The 5,846-nt window shown below is 32.7% G+C and overlaps 1 pseudogene; it reads right to left on the bottom strand.

The window, feature by feature from the left end:
• Positions 1-4,754: 4,754 nt before the first annotated feature.
• LOC148617322 (uncharacterized) lies at positions 4,755-5,470 on the bottom strand (annotated as a pseudogene).
• Positions 5,471-5,846: the final 376 nt, after the last annotated feature.

Consider the following 5,846-nt stretch of genomic DNA (forward strand, 5'->3'; position numbering starts at 1 on the left):
TTGGTCATTTTTTTTCAGCTACACTCCAGTTGATTGTGTTCATTGCTTGTTCTGTTTATTCTACACAGCATTTAATAAGATGAGCATTGTCATGATCAGTCTTTTTTTTATCTCCGCCCTTTTTTTTTTGCATTTTTTTTTCAGGAACTACAAATTACAACATAATTTAATTTTGTATGCAAGATCAATAAAAGTCCCATACCAGGCCTAGTTCAGGCCTGTTCTGTGTTTACTTCCTGTTTATTTCAACAACTTAGTGTATTCACAACATGTTTGTCAAACTTTTTTCCGGCAACTTCAATTTATTGTCTCTTTATGTTTGGTATGAAACGTCTATAAAGGGTCCCATAATGCACTTACAAATTTCAGATCTGCTACTGCTTGTTAATGATATGTAATAGGTTTATTGAGGAGGGTATGGGTAGTAAACAGTAGCTTACAGCTTTTGTACTGTTAACAGTTTCAAAGTTCAAGTTTTTTGTGAAAATTTGAAAGGGCCATTGACTTACAGAGTTATTTGGTTTTACAGAATAGGTTTCTCTACATTTTAAAAAAAATTACATAAAAAGGGAGTAGCACTCAAATCCACTTTCTGAAATCTGACATTTGTTATGCAATATAAGCCATCTCTGTTTGACATTATTGTTTCCTATGGAAATTATCAGGGAAAAAATATTGAAGCGTCAGTAGTGGGATGATTCAAATTTATCAAAATCCAAAAACATGGTCTAAACATGACGTGGGCCGCTCCAGTAATTTTCAATTTTTGGGTTTTTGATCCTTCAGGATCAAAGTACCTTATGTCACTGGTCTATCACTGGAACTTCCCTACTATTTCTGACACTACGCAAAAATATAAAAAATATAGTCCAAATGTAATTCCTTTTATATTATTCAATACCTCTTTCATAACCAGTAAATATGTTTATTGCAATTTATCTGCTCAATAGTATTCTATTATTTATTGAAATAGAATTAAGATCTAGTCTTCATTATACATATCAACTCAAGATTTTAGGGGAATCCTTTTTGGCCTTGAAAGATATTTAGTTATAAATTTACATTTAGGGAATTTATTTCTTGCAGTAATGTGTCTGGAAGGATAAAATGTGTTAAATATTTTCATTTTAGGTTACAGACCACCAATTCAACCAATGAGCATTTGGAACATACGCAAAAATAGTCCTACGCAGAAATTACCCCTGTTCCTCATACTGCTGTGAAAAAAAGTTCTCATCTTATTTAAAAAATTTAAACAGTTTCTGAAAGGAAAAACATTTCTGTACATTTTATAGGTGCATTTTGCTTCTTGTGATGTGAAGCCTAATTTCCATAATGGTTTCTAAATATACCCCTATCTTGTGAAAACACTGGGATTTCCCATGCTATTTATAGACCCTTAACTTCCGGTGACCAGTACTGCACTGCAAGTCTGCTAACCCCACATGCCAGGAGGATTGTGAGCTGACATATGTAGAATCATGCTGATATATAGTCCTCTGCAGGTTAAAGTTAAGGTAAAGTCCAGAGAAGCCATTGAATATTGTGAAATTAGCATAGAAGCCTATGGGAAGTGGAATTGGTGGTTTCTAGCCTTTTAACACACTTATAAGTCAAATTATCCATCCTATCATTAATATTTTACCATTTATAAACAGGAAATGGAGAGCAGTGATTTTAACCAGGTAAAATTGTTGGGGAAATTCAAATTGATGAAAGTGTCTAGTTCTTGAAAATCTTGTGTTAAGGAAATTATTTTCTTAAGCTGATATTGGTTTTATTTAAGTATAATTGTTATGTAGGATAAATACTCTGTTAATATAGCTTATAAATGCATATTAACTTTGGATAGATTTAAAATTAGGGGAAAAGGTGAAATGGAACAAAATTTATTAATGTGTGTGAAGTTGGATCAGTAGTATAGATTGACTTTCAGTTTATACATATTAAAAAAGGACAGTTCTTAATAGTATTTAAAATGCAATGTATGATCACAGTTTTATTTAACATCATATAATCTTTGAAATTTGTCAATGCTACAATTTTCAAAAGAATCAAAAACTGCCAGTGCTATCAGCACTTTGGTTACTATAAAATCTACAAAACTTTTCAAGCATGGCAGGAAGGGGAGGGGGCAATTAATTTTCCACTGGTAGCTGATTATTATGAGGCCACAATAAAGTTACAGTTGTATATATTTATGGTGTTAAGGAGCTGTCAGTTTCCATAGACATTAAGTTTACCCATGATAACTTGAGGATTATGATAGATTTATGAAAGGCCATGAAATTGTACATGTATCTCAAGGTTCTGTATCACTTTAGCTTAAGTCATAAGTAATAAAGTATACATGTACTTTCTTAGTCATATTTTCAATACCATAATAACATGATCAATGAATTTTAATGAGATTTACAAACAGAACAGATATGAATTGGAGAGAAAAGGGTAATAGTTCTGCTCAAGAATCAAGTGCCTGTGATCAAATGTTCAGTTATTCCTTCCCCCTTTTTCATCACCACGCAAGGACATACATGCATATTATGGGGGCTGCTTGCTTTTAGCATAGTCTAAAAATGTACAAAATAGTAGAACTAAGTTGGGTAAACATAAAACCCTATACGCTGTACATTTTTATTTTTTATTTATGTTTATTCCAATTTGGAAAAGTAAAAAAGATTTTGTAATCATTTTTATAACACCACTAAAAATTTGTGGTCACATGGTATGGCACTGTTGGCGTCCGTGTCATCATTGTCGTCTGTGTTGTCGTCATCCATTGTCACTTGGTGATACAATTTTACCAACTTGGAAGAAGGGTTTCAAAAGGGCTTAACTATTAATGACTGGTAATGGAGAAAAAAAAATCACTTAATTCTTTAAATTCAGCATAAACAGAACAAAAATTACAAATTATGATGATTGGGGGTTTTTACGGTCTTGACTATCCTTACGGATCTCGCACGACCGCCCCTTACGGGAATTCTGTTAATAATGTCAGTTAGTAGTAGAAGGTAGCGAGCCCAGCCTTCGGGATGCCTGACCGAAGAACTCAGAGTATGTCCTAATAACGGCTGTGCTGCTGTGCTGACGCTCTGGCCTTACTTCCCGACCCCAAGTGGGCCCGGAGCGTTTCCCCACTCTAACTGTTTGGGAGTACGTCAACGTGTAGAGTGATTACATATTAGGATCAAGATTCCTTTTTTTATAGGACAGATTGAACCAACATTATAAGTATTAGCCAATCAGCTTGGTTGTTCTATATTGAAGAATGGTGAGTGAGTGAGTGAGTGTGAAGTGGTTTAATGTCCTTGACTACCCTGTTGGGTCTCACACAGACGGTCCAATTAGGTGGCCTTTAAATGAATATTATATTTATTTTTATTGTACTTTTAACAAAATAAAAAATAAATAAGTAAACAAATAAATAAGTAGACAATTGTGATAGGGAAAAAATGATAAGGAAATTAGTTACCAAAGGTGTATGCTCAGCCAAAAAGTGTATGCGTTATAAGCACCCAGATTTACTACATGTAACGCCATGCACGAGACCGTTCCAGCCTGTGCCTCAGGTGAATGTGTTGACCAATGTTTTATTTTTTAAAGTTTGAAAACTGTCTGGATTGGTTATTATTGGTTAGATTGGTCAACTTTTAGAATTAAACAAGTGTCAATATAAATCCAAAATTAACACGTGAACTTAACAACCAGAATTATAGCCAAAGAAGAAAAGTAGAAATGTCATAAGCCAAGGTTGAAAAATAAAATATGCTATAAAGAGTGTGCATCAAGATGTAAACTGTACAAAACTCATATAGTCATAGTGCGGCTGTAATAGAAAGTCGCTCACTTTACGATTAAGTTTGCTGTCATTGGTCGGTTTACTTTGATGAAGAATGTTATTAAAAGAACAGAAAGAGGGGCAGGTGCATTACTATTTCTTTGATTATGATCAGTACTTTGGACTTCACGGTAAAAAAATAAGGAAATTGTACACATAACGATGACGATTTTTGAAAAATGTTACTCGATTGCAAATGCAAACACTATGCAGTCTGGACCTAATACATTTTTAATTATTAAATGAACAGAATTTTGATATCAATGCTCTGACTTCTCCTTTCCCTGCATAAACGTGTATGCAAAATAATCTAGCACAAAAGAGCAGAAATGAATTGAGGAAAATGCGCAAGCCATATGTTTACAGTTATCTTTCGCCGATTATTACATGTAGATATAGCATATTAGCAATTTTTATCTTTCGTCAGTTACGAGTACAATAGTCCAAGTGCTTTTCTACTATTACAAATTCAATTAGTAATATTACAAAATGTGTGATGTATGGAAGTCTATTTCTGTCATCGTGATAAATAAAAGTCGTGAAAGATTATCTCGAAAAGTCGACATATAATATAAAATAAAATATTTTGTCGACATTAATGACAATTTTATCTCAAAAAGTCACTATAATTTTTCGTGATAGTTAAGATAATTATGTCGACCGTTCCAGTTAATTATCACGACTTATAGAGAGTCATGCCAATATGTAGCTTCGACATAAATATTTTCGCAATAGCTTTTTACCAATAGCACGACATTAGATCTAATTATGGTGACAAAATGGAGACAAGTTATCTCAACTTGCCGTGAACGTATTGATATCTATCAACATAAACTATCGCAATTTTTTAGTTTAAAGTTATGAAAATGCTAAGTAGTGTCAGTACGGAAGCGTATAGGTATCATTTTTGTTGTTATAACGCTTCCGTAAACCTGTCATAACAACCAGTTTCAATCTTTAAAGGCGCTACACCAGATCTAAATTTTGCAAATGCACCACGAAACCGTAAAGGTATATTTTGCAACAAATATTGTTCAGTAAAATATGAAAATTTAAACAATTTATATGTTCTTAATTTATCACCTTGGCCATATTGACTCATTCTGTTACAGCAGTCAGTTTTATATTTATCAAACATTTTTCCCTCTAATTGACATATGGTACTCTTATCAAGTATATTTACTTCTATATTACAAAAATAGTTCCTTATAACATTTTAACATTTCCGTAACTCCAGTTTTTAATTCTATTACTGCCTTTTCTAATAGACCACTTAAAAACTTTATAATTAATTCTTTCTACATACATTTTACTACATCTAGACCAGTATCTGAAAACGTTAACCCATTGTCGAACGTATGAGGGTTTCCAACCCATATCACCAGCTACTGCATCATTAGGGGTGTATTTTCCAACCCCCATATAAAATCTCATGGCTCGGTTCTGAACTGCTGAAATACAGGAGATCTCTTTCGTGCCCCAAATTGCTGAGCCATAATTAATTACTGACCAAACTAAAGTGTCAAATAGTTTATTGAAAATATTGTGTTGGAAACGGCCATAAGTTTTACATTTTACAATAAGTAAACCTAGTGCTCGACTGGCAGATTTAGCCACTGCTTTGGCCATTACATAATAATCTAAAAATGCATTTAAAACCAGTCCCAAATATTGATAACTTGATACATATTCTATATTTTCACCATTGATCTGGAAAGTACATTCAGACCTTGGTATTGATTGATTTCTAAATTGAATCATTTTGGATTTATTAAAATTAATATTCAAGCAATTATTATTACACCATACACTTAAAACATCCAGCAGTTTTTGCATATCTTCTCCATTTTCTGACATAAGAATTAAGTCATCTGCATATAACAATATAGCTACCTTTTGACCATTAATATCTATACCAATATCTAATTCTTTTACATCAGTAATTAAATTATTAATCAAAATATTAAACATTACATTTGACAAAACACAAACCTGCTTCAAACCG

This window comes from Perna viridis, chromosome 5 (genome assembly GCF_037379345.1).
Source record: "Perna viridis isolate PV_CMFRI_1.1 ecotype Kerala chromosome 5, ASM3737934v1, whole genome shotgun sequence".
Classification (NCBI taxonomy): domain Eukaryota; kingdom Metazoa; phylum Mollusca; class Bivalvia; order Mytilida; family Mytilidae; genus Perna; species Perna viridis.